Below are 15486 nucleotides of genomic sequence, written 5' to 3'. Positions count from 1 at the left end.
TGAACACATATGTCTGTGTCGCTCCAGGAAAAGCAATGCAGCAAATTGATAATGGAATGAGGAACACAATCTATAAAATGCATTTCTCTTAGGTTTGAGGTTATAGAAAATGAAAAAAAAAAAGTTTTCCCTTCACTTTTTGGTGTTCTTTAGCTTGGGCTACAAATTAAATCAATATAAAACAGATTAGTTAGAAGAGAAAAACATATTTAATTACATACACACACAGAGCACACACGATTCATTCCCACAAAATCTCAGACCCAAAATGGGCCTGGTGATCCAGTCTTACATAGCATCTTGAGCTGTGTGAAGAAACAGGGGCGGTGGCTGAGGCACTGAACAATGGAAGAGGACTGTATGGTACCTGCCAGGTAGCACAATCTGCCTTTATGTTTAGCAACACTTTTCCTGTTAACAGGAACTTAATTTAGACTTCTTTGTAAGTGTAAATTCTTTTACAAAGGGTATCCTTTTAGAGCCGCCTTTATGTCTGTACTTTCCTAGAATAATCATCTGAAAATACACCACAGAAGTATATTTTAGGGCAGCATATCCTAGTCTCCGGCAGACATAGAGTGGCATGTTTTGATCCTCAAGGTTCTCATTGGTGTTCCAAAAAGTGTAACACTTAAAAGGTGTTTCCTGAAAATGTGTGGTGCCCCAAGGTAGCTATCACGGGACAGACAGACTGCTCCTCAGACCTGGAGTCCTTGGTTTCTTTCACCACCCAGTGCTAAGGGTGTGTGTGACAATGAGTCAATCCAGCAATGCCTTGGGGCTGCCATTTCACTATCAAAACGATGGCTGTGGTTTGTATTTTCTGAAGTCCTTTCTGTCGTAAACTTCCATGGACCCAAACAGTCACTACCTACGATTCTGAAAATGCTGAAGTCTCCATTTCTTTCCTTTCCTTTTAAAAATAACAAGCTTCCTCTGGAGTCAGATTCCACTGGACTTTTCTTCACAGACTTAATTTGTTTGTAGAGCAGACCTGAGAGAGAACTTGGACAAAGGCAATATTTTTGTGAGAACTAAATATGCCCAGTTAATTTGATTTCCCTAACTTTCCCTGAGAACTCCTTCTTTCTAAACTTCCCCTGCTGTTTTCCTTCTTAAAATTATAGTATACAGTGTCTCCGTCAATTTGTGCATTGGAACAGGACAAACACACTGAACAAACGGTCCAGGCTTCATTGGTTCCCTCTACACTTGGGAACTGAGTGGTTCTAATAACAAAATGAATGGAAAAGAGCTTCAGAAGAAATAACTCGGGGTTCAGCGGAGAGAAGGGGACCCAACATGACCAACAGATGACTGTCTCCTGGGAGCACAACACTGACCTTGGTGAGGAAAAACTTTCCATCTTTCAAAGAATGTGAGCAATTTTTTTCCATAGAAAGGATTTTTAGAAATAACTCGTATTTTCGTTTCACAAGCATTTGAAACAGTTAAGTGACTTCTTGGGCATCGGAGTGACTGGAGCATAGTGAGTTTTGAGAATTGAGAGATGGAAGAGCCTGGCTTCCTGAGGAGCTAAAAATATGTGTGACTTTTATCTTAACATCCTGCAGCAGCTGGTCAAATCTATCAATTATGTTATGATTACAGACAAACAATATTTGGCTTCTTCTAGAGCAGTGGTTCTCAACCTATGGGTCACAACCACTTTGGGGATCAAACAACTTTTTCACGGGGGTCACCTAGGACTACAGGAAAACATAGGTATTTACATTATGATTCATAACAGCAACAAAATTACAGTTGTGAAGTAACAACACAATAATTTTATGGTTGGGGTCACCACAACAAAAGGGTCACAGCATTAGGAAGGTTGAGAAGTACCATTCTAGAGGGAATGCCCCTGTAGTAGATTTTTCATGATCTTAATAGGATTTCCCACTACTGAGTGCTGTAGTTTGTTTCAGCAAATAAATGTACACGCCAGGGTCTTCTTGGGCTCTATTTCAGATGGCCTTCACAAATAAGACTGCTGCATATCAGCAGTTAGCGTCCTTTGGATATTTTGTCCCCCAAAGCATTCTGAGTACGCAAATGTTGTTTTGCAAGTGAATAATATCATACTGAAATTTCACCAAATAGTAGTGCAATCATCAGGATATTTACCAAGTGATATCTCCAACTATGGCTCCAAGACCACCCCCCCCCCACTTCATGCACAGTTTAATGCTGAAAGCTCTCATGTCTCCACCAGAAAGGCTGCAGTCCAGCAAGACAGTCTTCACCCCGGTGAGCCCTAAGGCACTCATTCTAAGTCTGTCTGTTCTTTGCCAAAGCCTGAGATGTTTCCACTGCTTGTCTTTATCCAATTATCTCTTTGGGGGTAATGCAAATACCGCTAGAACAGAAGGTACATTTGAAAACAAACAATTTGTATTTTGTTGACTTAGTAACAAAAGACAAGACAATCAGGAAGTAATTACTCCCTCCAAAGCTTAAGTGGTAAACACCCATTGTCACCAATTTCTGGATTTCTTCGAGTGTCTTTTTACTTCAACTAAATGTTTTTTTCTGAGAAATCCACAGAACCAGTAAGGCAGACAAGGACTGCCTGGTGGGTAGAGTTAAACCCTCTTCATCAAATTCTTAGATCTTGAGTTTGCAATTAGAGGCACCTCCCACCTCACCCCACCCCCAGCCTCTCCTGTTTTCTTCACTTGAGGAGTCCCCGCACCCCCACCCTGCATTACTCTTTCTTTATTGTTGCCTATGAGGACTCTCTTCTGGAAGTCTATCTGGCTGCCTAGGGCTACTCATTTCTGTTTTCTCAAGACCAGTTAACACAAGCAACCTGAGAGAAACTGCACTTTCCATGCAACGCTTCCTGTCTTTCTATCCTCTAAATCAAAATCTTGATTCATTTTTCTTCTTTCCTCTGTTACATGGCTTTGTAGACATTTCATTTCAATTTGGCGTCCCTGTCATCAAGTTGTGAAAAACAGACATAAATATAAACAGTTACTTACTTAGAAAAGACTTCTGCTAAAAAGATCGACTCCTCTGTGTGGGTCTGCAGGATAAGAACCTGGTGTTGCTGCTTCCATTTGGAGTCTGACCCCTTTATTTAAAGTGGACTGTGGCTCAACTCAGCACACAGGTATTAGGTAGTGAGACAGACATTATCTAGATTATAAAACATTCGAGTTAGAACTTTTTCTCATCAACAGCTGGTATAGCCAAGCACTGGAACTGGAGACTGCAATTATTGGCCAGAGGAATGTAAATACATTTCCAAAGTTCAAAACCTCACAATATTATTGTCTAGCAGGAAACTTTCAAATAAGGTCAAATAAGGGATGCTCAAATGGGGTTCTCAATTACTGATCTAGGAAGACACCTTCAGGAATGATTTCTGTTCCCGAACATTTAAGATAGTATAGAACCTGCTTAAAATGTAGATGGAGTCTTTGGATCCATGGCCCGTGCTTAGTCGTTAGACTGCTTTGTGTCACTCTAGAAATGAACTTTACCTATTTCCACACTACCTTGCATATGTGTTTAATCTGAATGTTTTTCAGATTCATTTTAAATGTTACTTGTGTGTGCCATGTGTTCATGTGTGTGTGTGCATGAGCAAGCATGTGTGTGTATGCGCATGCACACATGTACGTGTACATGTGTGCATCTGCTCTCAGGTATTTGCCAAGGCCAGGCATATTTGATCTTGTGGTGCTGGAGTTACCAAGGGCTTCTAAGCCACCTGACATAAAGGCTCAGGCCCTCTGTGACAGCAGGAAACACTCTCTGTCCCATAAGTCATTTCTCCAGCCTGCCTCTAAATTCTTTTAATGGAAATCACAGGGAACGGAGGAGAATCCAAAGCAAGATCCCAGTGAAAGGCACATTAACCAATAAAGAAGTATATTTCTAAAACCATCTTATGCCCTAAAGGCCAAAGGCACAAAGCTAAGGTAAAATACTAAGGTTTTGTGTGTGTGTGTGTGTGTGTGAGCTTTGACAATATTGTGCTCTAGACCTTTTGAAAATGACTCTGAAAGTACCCAGTTATTACCCTAAACCTATAGTTAGTTTACACTGGAACAGAAAAGCTTCTAAGATAGGTCACCCCATGATGGAAACTGGGGCCAACTCTGTACAGAGTAGGAACAATAACCTCAAGAACACTAGGTTGTCACTTTAAACCATACAGACTTGTCTGATCTCACTTTGTAAAACCAGGGTTAACTAGATCACATGGCTAACCAGATCACAGTTTGACCAAGATTACTTCATTCTTCATACCCCTTACCCTCTGCCATAATTCTTTCTCTATTTAAACTAAAAGCTCATCTTGATTGTATCAGTCAGGGTTCTGTGGAGGAATGATGTACTGACTTACACGATCCACTCCTGGTTAGTCTAACAACAGCTGCACACTTCAGAGGCTGACAACCTGGTATGTGTTAGCTCCAGGATGACAGATACCTTAACAATCCTAGTCTGTGATAAAGGTCTGGAGGATCCCTGGAGAGCCACTGGTCTCTGTCCATCTTGTAAGAATTAGAACCTGGACTCTGGGGTCATAAAAAAAAGTTAGAAACCCTCACCAGCAAGGGACAAAGATAAGCAGGCAAAAGGAACAACTTTCTCCTGGTCTCCGAGTATCTGGGCTTCCAGTGGAATGTACTTTCTTCTCTCAGTTAATCCTTCCAGGAAATAGCTTTACAGACTTACTAGAGACTTACTTCTCTCTCTTATGGTTCCAGATCCAATCAAGTTGACATCTAGAAGATGAGCCTGCAGTTTTCCAATAAGACCCTATTGGCTAAAAACTTTCTCTAACCGCCCCCATTATTTTCTGGTGCACATGGCTAGAACTATTTTGTTGTAATCCTCTCTGGAGTCAGACCTCTAGCCTAGGGCTCCAGCTACACAACATGCTAATTTGATGTTTACTGGAGACTTTTACAAGGATTTTGAAGAAAGAAGAGTGGGAAGGTAAATGCTATCTTGCATAGACAGAAATGTGTGTGTCTTTCCACAATGTCAGAGTTTACTGAATAACTTTAAATATGCAGGCTCCATTGGTTTTGTTGACTGTAATTTACCTAGTAGACCTCTGCTGGTTGTTCCTGTATAGGTTATTCTATAATAATATTAGTCACCATTATTAACTATCAAATCGCACAGAAATTGCAGTGTGTGTGTGTGTGTGTGTGTGTGTGTAGAACTGTTGCCACTGCAATACATTGCATTACACATTAAAGGTCTCTGTTTCCATTGTTGGTCTGGTTTATTCAATAAGTTCTTGGACTGGTTTTTGTAATATGGTCTACCCAGTGCTCAGACATTCCTGATCTTCCATATTGGTAGTAATGAGTTATTTATCACTCTGTGTCTCTTGGTTGATATTAGACAGGTGGTAATATCTACACACACACACACACACACACACACACACACACACACACACTGAGAGAGAGAGAGAGAGAGAGAGAGAGAGAGAGACAGAGACAGAATGCAGAATCATTCCGAGAAACGTATAAAGGAAAGTTTGATGCCTAACTGAAGCCTCTCATTCCAGCACAATTAACAATATTTCCATTGAAGGTTACCATATAGAGAAAATACCTATTTCATATAGAGATAATTTAAATAAGAATATTAAAAATAACAACGAACCATGCTTAAAGCTAAGGTGTATATGACCTTTGAGGATGGGCTTTCTCTGCCCAGCTATAGGGCTGTAATTTTCTAGGACTCACCAGGTGTGAACCAGGAACTCATTTGCAGTAAAAGGCATATCTTAACCACCTTCTAAAACCCTTTGTGACCCATATACTTATTTCATTAGATTGTAACCCCAACCAAGGCACCTTCAGAGAAACCTATAATGTTATTTCTTTAAAGGAGTGGTAGTGGTGGTAGGGTGTTTCTTAGCAACCGTTGAGGTATAACTTGAGAGCCACTGAGATTGCTTATGTGATTACAGCTGAGACAGATGTGCAGCTGCCTTTGGGAAGCCCACACCAGTCTTGGATGTCCTTTGCTGTTCCCAAGCACCTACTTTTCTATTAACCACGATATTTAAAAAATATATTAAAATCTCTTCAAAATTCCAACACTGCTGCTGTAGTCACACAGATGGAAAAGGAAGAAATAATGCCATCTACTAATGTTTATGTAGACAATCTGTAGCAGATTCAGATTGGGATTATGATGATGTGTCAACACAAGCCTATCAATTACAGCAAGTACCACACTCTACAGGGGTGGTGGTGCGCCGTTGTGTGTATGGGCTGCAGGAGGGATGTATAAGAAACCTCTGTTCTTTCTGTCAATTTTTCTGTCACCCTAAAACCACTCTACAATTTCTATCTTTAAAAAAGAAATCTTATAGAATCATAAAATGTCAAGTACTCAGAGATAAATCTAGAAAGACTCCATTAAAATTAAGAGCCCATATTCATCCAGATACACCATAGATTCATCCAGATAAACCATTTCTGATAGACAGAAACAGGAAGCCAGGAGAAGAGGGTGATCCCACAAAAACATACTGATAAAGGTCTCTTAGCTAGAGTGTGTCAGGGACCAGAGCAACCATTAAAGAAAAGACAGATATTAAATAAGCAAAAAAAGATAATGTCCATGTGAAACACATGGACACATGTGACAATCAGACATGAGGAGGCGTCACTCAAACCACCAAGGAGTATCATTACCATAAGCAAGAGAACCCCAAAAGAAAGATTGCAATACCAAGTCTGTCTCAGAAGAGAAGGAGAAAGGGAACTTTTGTATACATTGGCCACTTTAACACACACACATATACAACCACACCCCCACACTCTCCTACACACTTACAGACTCCACATACCACACACACACCACATATATACCACACACACCAACACATATACATATTATACAAACACACCACACATATACAACATATATCACACACAGATAAACACAACATACACATACCACATAACAAACACACACATATACACAACATACAGACACCACATACCACACACACCACATACCACACACATACACCACATGCTACATATCACATACTTACAACACTATACACACTTTATCACCACAGACACATATACCATATATACACACAAATATATACCACATATACATACACATCACATATATGCCACATGCCACAGATATTAACATACAAACCACATACCACATGTCACAGACACATACACCACATGCCACATACCACACACTGCACATACCACACACGTACTATATCACCACACACATACACCCCATATATACACACACTACATATCACACACACATACCACAACATACACACACTACATACCACAGATACACAATACACATCACATATCACATACCACACACATACACACACACACCACATATCACATATGCATACTTGCCCTCTCCCCTCTTCTCTCTTTCTCTCTCTCTTCCTCTCTCCAGAGATTGGACTTAGGCTTTGTTCGTGCTGGGCCATGTGCTACATTGGGTCACAGCTCCATCCGTTTTTTCACATTCTCACTAGGTAACCCAGACTGGCCTTGAGCTTGTGTTCAGTCTGGACTCAACCTGGGGTTTTCTAGCTTCCGCCTCCTTTCTAGCAGAATCTCCCGTTGCCCACAGTTTGACATTGTATTCTAATGTTCAATGTCTGAACATCCTATGTGACGGATCAATTATGAAAACAAAGGTCCAGAAGCTGTCTATGAACTGGGCTCAGTGTAGGCGCCTCTCGAGGTTCCTATCTGAGTTGACCTGTGGCTTCCTCTTCTCAGCGTCATTGAATAGGCAAGATCTTCAGACAACTCGTTCCTCCTTCGTTCCTGGTTCCAATTAGTCACATCGTGCCACTTCCCCACATATCAGCAGCTTTGGATATTTTTCGGGATTTTGGGGGGGGCGGGGTGGAGGTAGTATTTTTTTATTGTGTGAAGGCAAAGGTGAATTTGTTCCAATACTGCCTTTCCTTCTGAAGAGGGTTAACGAGTCTGGATGCCTTTGGTCGTGCTTGGAAGGGACACTAGGTGGCGCTCCTCCTTTTTCAGTCTCCGCCGCCTGCTGGCAGCTGAGCAATCGGGTTTTCCTGCACCTGTGAGCTAGAGCCCTCGTGTTGCCTGAGAAGAGGACAAGGTCATGTCGGCCAAACCAGAATGGCGTGGAGAAGTCTGTCCTTTGAAGGAGGATGCAGAACATTCTTCCTCATAACAGCTAGGGGATTAGCCGGCTTACAGATAGCTGTTCTTTCACTTCTAGACAACCAGAAACTGATCAACCAGCACTTCCTTCCCGTAGGGACCCAAGGCAGGCAGAGTCCACGAACTCGCTCTCTGAATAACCTTGGCTCAACCCTTCTCAGGGGCAAGCGTTTACTGGTAGCACATAAAGGGCTCAAATAGTGTGTGTTGTCCACTGAGGGGTGACATTATATCATCTTTCTGGGAAAGGGAGGCCAGGTCTTCAAACTACACGTTCTGAGTCCTCTACTTTCCCTTCCTAGCTGCTGGGAGACCCACGAACAAAACTAACCTACGTGGAGCTTGGCACCAAACTGTCTCCAACTGTCCTCCACCCCAAGTGACTGTAAAGTTCTGAAAAAAAAAAAAAATCTCTGCTTCAATACTTCCTGTGCTATCCATACATCCACCCTCCCACCCACCCACGGTGGAGCCTCCAGGCTGGCCATACTGCCTGCTTTGCTTTCCCATCTTCTCATTTATCTCATTTTCCCTGTTGTCTGTTACTCCATGAGGTTGTGCGTGCCTGTTGTGGTCAAAGCATTGCCAGTAAGCACACAGATGCTTTGTAATTGGTCCTGGGTGACCCAGAGCTCCAGCCGGATCAGTCTTCTGTAGGCCTGCTCCCACATGTATAAACTGCCCTATTCCAGTTTGTCAGTTTGATTCTCTCTGTAATACAAGCCTTTCCTTGAAAAAAAAAAATCTCATAAAAGTACTTTTGATCTGATAACCTCCACCGAACATTTGGAAAAAAAAAAAGAAAAATGACCAGACAGTTTAATCTTGAACTTTGTGGATGTAACAATCCCGGTCGGTACCTGAGGCTACCCTATTTATCCCCATCTCATGAGCCTCTCTGGCACCTTTGGATCTCCCCAGTACCTATTCCCAAACCAAACTTAAAGCTGAAGTTTGCTCACCTAAAGCCCACTGACATATTAGTCAAAATGAAGAACCATCCTCTATTACAAACCCAGAGAGCAGAGATAGGACAATCCTCTCTTATGGCAGCAACCAACTTGTTTCTTTACAATGAAGCTTTTCACCTGCTCATCTGATTCTGTAACTTTACACATCTATGTCTAAAGATAGACTACCCAGACCTCTTCCTATCTGTTCATAGTTTTATCTAGAACAAAATGCTTGGAAAGATGGTGGACAAAGGTCTCCAAGAAGATCAATAGACCCTCTAAAAGTCTGGGATCTGAAGCTAAAGCTTTGAGCTTGAAAAGAAGGGAAACACCTCTTGACTTTGCCATCATGATTGTCTAAAGAGGTTTGAATAGTTGTATTTGTCCACACTAGGTTTCTTATTGTTGGAAGAGGAGTTCAAAGGGGCCATGGTCCTCATTCTAGAATTTTCTCTGCTCCCCAAAGACCTCCCCTGACTTATAAATATGTTCATAAGGGAGTTGTTGCAGTAGATGCACCTAGAAACCTCAGAGTCTCGCAGACCTCTGCGTATTGTCAGTACTGCAGGCCAAGGTAGTTTTACGTGCCTTCATTAAGAGGTCCCGTTCGTTCCCTCTACGAGCCTGGTTCTTCTTTGTCTCAATCTTTACTGTTGCTAGAAGACAGAAAAAGATGGCAAAGGAGACGTGTCTCCTGCGTCTGTGCATTGTGGCGCTTTACAGAAGCTCTGCTCACATTCTGAATGGCTTGCTACGGATAAGCAGAGGGTTTGGAAAGCTTGGCTGGTTGGGAGGGAGGCACATGAACCTCTATGGGACAATTTGCTGTTTGTCACTGGTTGGGAAACTAAATTCCCATCTGGGTTTCCGTTCCATGTAGTGGGTCTTTCCACCTTTTCTGGAAACATTTTTCATTTTTATTTTCTTAACTAATTAATTAGTTGATTGCTTTTTGTGTGTGATGTACCTATGGAGTCTGTGCATTTGCATGTGAGCAGGCACACAAATGCACATGCAGAAGCTAGGAGTCCATGGCAGGTGTCTTTCTCGACTGTTCTCCATCGTATATTTTGAGGCAGGGTCTCTCACTGGCCTAGAGCTTGCTGAATTTACTGATTAGCGTTGTTGAAGCTTTTAATCCCAATCCAGGATTTCTACACCCCCACCCCTTGATGATTCAGTTCCCAGATAAAATATATACAACTTTTATTATTTACAATAAGTCTTAAGCAGCATAATAGCTGAACAGATGTCCAGCCTCTATGCTATTAGAATCTATTCTCCTATCAATAACCTTGAGTTATTACTTACTATGTTTCATCTGGACTGTTCTTAATTGACCAACCCTCAGGGCCACGTTTTCATGGCTCACCTAACCCATGGCAGCTTGTCCTCCATTCATTCACCTTCTTCTCCCCTTAATGGTTCTTATCCAACCCCCAAACCCAGGAGTCCTAAACCTCACCTATGTCTCTTCTGCCCAGCTATTGGTTGTTGGCATCTTTATTCACCAATCAAATAACTTGGAGGCAAGGTCACATAGCTTCACTTGGGTTTACATGCAGACTCTCTCTTCTCTCTGGGGCAACCAGGTTGTGAGGAACCAGTATTAGCATTAGAATACAAGCAACATCAAGCCAACCCACTACAGATTAAGCTGGGCTGGCTACCATTGAGGCCCAGTGATCTTCCTGCCTCAGCCTCCCCAGAGCTGGGATTGCAGATGCCCATTGTCACACGAGCATTTTATGTGGGTGCTGTGGATCTGAGCTGAGATTCATATGAACGTTACCCATTGAGTCATCTCCCCAGCCGTTTCTCATTTTTAAACCTGAAGCTTTAATAGTTAATCCTTTACCGACTCTTGGAATGCTTTCTCTTCTCTCAAACTTAAGACCTTTGTTCACACACACACACACACACACACACACACACACACACAAAACCCTATTGAATTTTCCTTGATTTAGCCTTTCTCTTACTGATCAGTTCATGTTTCACTTTCTGATTTTTTTTCACAAGTGTGTTTCCACATACCTGAGGATCTTAAGACTCAAAGTTTCCACCAAGGATATATTTCCCAGCATTCCCTACTCATACATCACTCATGTCTAGCTGGGCCTATTGACTAATTTTCAACAATTGGATTTGAGCAACATAGTTTTGTAAAGATATGGGGATGCAGGTGTCAATGGCAGCACATGTGCCTTTTCCATAGTCTCTTTCCTCATATGCAGATGCTAAGAAGAAGAAAATATTGCTGGATAGAGAGGGCTGGGCTCTGACAGGCCATAGGGACCATAGCCTCACCTTGAACTATCCATAGCTATCCTAGGAAGATAAATTCTACAGGGATTGCAACAGAAACATGCAAGTTTGTGTTGCAGCCTCATCTCTTTTCTGACTTGCCTTTCTTCTGTCAACCATCTCACTGCTCTCTCTCTCTCTCTTTCTCTCTCTTCCTCTTTCTCTCTCTCTCCCCTCTAAATAACCTATTGAAGGTTTAATATCTTTCAAAAAACGGTTCTTTAACAAACTCTTGAAATTAGAAAATATTTCAAATTTTTATGAAAAGAATTTGGAATTGTAGAACCCATGAGAAAGAGAGGGGAGGGAGGAAGAGAGAGAGAGAGAGAAAGAGAGAGAGAAAGAGAGAGAATTATTTTACCATAGCTTTTAATCATCTATAATTAATACTTAATCATTAATTGACACTTGCATACATTTTTATTGACATTTACATGCATTGTGCTAAGTACTGCATACATACCTTCATTGAATTTCCCCCCCAACTTTTAGATATCTTAAACAGGAGTTATTCTGAGGAAATCTGGCAAGCCTTTTCCCTTTTTATTCTCTACATGTTTTAAAACACCTACTTATTTTCTCTAGAAACCACAGTTTTATTCTTTTCTCTATATCCCAATGAGCTATAAACTGATATCTGAAAATTGATATATCTGTCTGCTATTAATCTACCCACTCATGGAATCCTCCATTGCTGTTCAAAGATATTTGAGACATGCTGCATATATTAGGGTTCTCCAGAGCAAAGGAACCAATAGAATATAGATGGTCTGAGTCTGCTATCTCTTCTACATACTCACATCTAAACACTTGGTCTCCAGCTCGAGATTCTACTGGGGAAGGGTGTAGATTCTCTAGATGTTGTGGCTTAGCTAGAGGAAATAGGTCTCTGGTGATAAGTCCTTGGGAGTATTTAACCTCGACTCCTTTTCATCTAGCTCTTTCCTGTAAGAACCACTATATAAAGATTTCCACCACAAGCTCTCAATGCCATGACCTGCTTTGCCATGCCCTGCCCACCATGATGGACTGAAACCCTTGAGACCATCCACCAAAATGGTTCTTTCCTTCTTTAAAGATGCTCTTGTTAGGCATTTTGTCATATTCATGAGAAAAGAAAATACCTACCTCCTGGTGTGTGTGTGTGTGTGTGTGTGTGTGTGTGTGTGTATGTGTGTTTGTGTGTGTGTGCACATATGTTTGTGTGTATGTGTGGTGGGATTGATTAATTGGCTTAACTGATCAGAGGCTATGTAGTCACAGAAACTGTAGACAGAGATCCATGGAAACCACCAGCTTCTCAATTCAAGAATCTGGACCAATGATACATCCCCATTCTGAAGCTGAAGGCCTGGAAACTCTCCCAGAGAGCTGCTGGTGTGAGTCTATATTCAAAAGCTGAAAAGTCTGTAATCTAGTGTTCACAGACCATAGCAACAGCAAAAATGCACCTGCTCAAAAGGAGTTTTGTGTGCCCTTGCTTCTGCTTTTTCTCTTATTTGATCTAGCATATTTTTTAAGCATACTGGGTGGTGTCATACACATTCACGATAGGTCTTCCCAAGTCAGTTTCCTGACACACAACTGTCTCCGGAAACACTCTCTCAAGTACTCTCTAAAGTGTACTTTAATAATTTTCTAGATGTCTTTCAATCCAGTCAACTTGGGGGGACCAATATTAACCATCAAAGACTATCTCCTAAATGTTTGTTATTTCCAAAGAACTAAGCCAGTGACCTTTCATGCAGCTGACACTTAATAACCACATATTTACATAATGGATGCATACCAGTCTTCTGAATCTTACATATTAACCACTACGTTCATTCCTAAACCTAGCTATCAGAATCAAGCATAATTAGATAGCACATTAAAATTTCTGGAGCTAGGTTTTAGAAATGTCTATTTTTAACAAGCTCCCCAAGCAATTTGGAAGCAGCCAGCTTGTTATCAGCCTGCAGACCGGTATTTGAAAACCAAGGACTGCTGTATCTTTCTTCACCCCAGAATCCTACATTTCCTTTCTTCCACCTGGATACCACCCTAACCATTTTCTCTTAGCAACCAAACGTCAGTAACCAAGCTGGCCCATCTTGAGTTGCTCACCATGAGATAAAGACATGCTTTCAAAGTCTTTAGAAAATAATCATGTCTACAGACATCTAAACTTTTTCCTACCAATCACCCTCTGCCTGCAAGCGGGTAGCTACTTACACAACTCAGATAATCATAGAACATGGTCTAGATACATCTCAGCACATGGCATCCTTACTCAGTGACAGACTTATTAAAATCCCCACGCTGACCGTCATCTGTCTGTCTTGTCTTCATTTCTACCTAGCACTTGAGAATCTCACCTTCTTAGATAACCGGATTCTGCTGTTTTCGCATTCTGGGCCGACCTGGAGCATCCTCTTCTGGGCAGCTTTTGTAAAGAGGCTGTTCAAGGAGAACAAAGCAGATTCAAGAAAACGGCCATCTGGCTCCCATGTTGCAGATACCCACATGAGCCTTGAAAAACTCCAGCAGGGGTGGAGGTGGAAGAGCCTGTGGGCTGGCTGATGAAGGGAGAAATGAGGAGAGGACTCTTTTCCCTCAGAATTCCTGCAGTTGAACCTAGTCATACTTGCAGCCAGAAAGGGAGAATTGGTTGACATTATCATACATCTAAATTCTTAAGTAAATGACCTTATTTTTATATTTATATTCCAGAGATAAGTGTGTGGTCATCTTCCTATCCTAGCTCTTCAGAGATGATCAGGAAGAGACCATTTATCTAATCCCCCATTTTCCCTCTTGCTTGTGTGTTTTAGCCAAACTTCTGCCATGGCAAAAGGAACAAGGAGACTGTCTCATTCTACACATGTGCATGTCATTAAGGGCTACATATATTATGTATCATATGTACATCCATATATGGATGTACACATGATATATGTATATGCATATATATATATATGGATGTACATATATATTACATATATATTACAGGGGTAATCTTCTGTATCCACTGTAGACACAGTAAAAGTTGGGGTAAGAAAATATAATTTTACTTAAAATTTCATTTAAAATGTTTAGAATTTTGGAACTAGAAAAATCTTAGGAATGACCTAATCCAATCAGTCTCATTTTTGAGGATAAATTTAAAACTCAGAGAGGCATATTGCCCTGCACATGTGCATACAAGTCAGTCAGGACCAGCTTTATAGGGGTCTAAGTGATATGTGCCCTAGAGCTCTCCTAAAGGAAGAATTTGTTGTTTCTGCTGCTGTGAGGGCAGATGGCAGCTAGCCTTCATCTTCTTTAAGATTTACCTCAGATGCCTAGGAACAAGCATTTCTTGGATTAGTCCACATCCACAGACCTACTGGAGTACAGAGGACCAGCCTTTTGACCTTGTTTGTGGATACTTTAATAGTTGCTTTATCTTCAGACATCCTTGTTAGCTGCATGAAGTTAGCTATCAGGTTGGTAGTGGATCTGCTCTGCAGTTTGAGTTCTCTCTCCTCTTCCTCCCCATCCCTTTACAAATGTTGATCCCAAGGACACTACTTCATATGTTTCCTATACATTGACCTTCGTTGTTGACCTTGATCTTCAAATAATCTGATCTGGAGCAAGAATGAAATAAAAATTATTATCTTCTTGTTTCTGAGAAAATATCATTCTGGAGTTATGGTGTGTGTATGTGTTGTGCATGTGTGTGTTTCTGTCTCTGTGTATATGCATGTGTGTGTATGTGTGTATGTCTGTACCTGTCTGACTATGATATAGACATAAATATATGCATATATGGAGATATATCTACATGCTTTTCTGGTCTCCACACTTCTAAGAGCTTTGGACAGGTGGGGTGGAAAACAGCTCCTTTAAGAAAATACACAACTATGCAGTGGTAATATTTTAGTCCATTCTAAACTTTCTGGAGGGTGGGGCACATTTCTCCCCACCCACCAAAATGCTTTGGATTTGCAAATGAAAGACACACAAGCAGGCTTTTTTTCTTTTGTTTTATTTTTTGTTAATTTATTTTT

The 15486-nt window shown here is 41.2% G+C and overlaps 1 long non-coding RNA gene across 2 annotated transcripts; it reads right to left on the bottom strand.

Annotated features, from left to right (window-relative positions):
- Positions 1–215: 215 nt before the first annotated feature.
- On the bottom strand, positions 216–13988 carry LOC143441991 (uncharacterized). 2 transcript variants are annotated; one of them, XR_013109833.1, is made up of 3 exons: positions 13810–13988; positions 2988–3144; positions 216–2359 (listed from the first exon to the last, which is right to left on the bottom strand). It is a non-coding gene; the product is annotated as an uncharacterized LOC143441991 (long non-coding RNA). The 2 variants fall into 2 exon arrangements; XR_013109834.1 differs by having other exon boundaries at positions 216–1005.
- Between the last annotated feature and the right edge of the window lie 1498 nt (positions 13989–15486).

The sequence above is a fragment of the Arvicanthis niloticus genome, chromosome 4 (assembly GCF_011762505.2).
Source record: "Arvicanthis niloticus isolate mArvNil1 chromosome 4, mArvNil1.pat.X, whole genome shotgun sequence".
Classification (NCBI taxonomy): domain Eukaryota; kingdom Metazoa; phylum Chordata; class Mammalia; order Rodentia; family Muridae; genus Arvicanthis; species Arvicanthis niloticus.
Note: the sequence above shows the minus strand (reverse complement) of the source record. Positions and strands in the feature narration are given on the sequence as shown.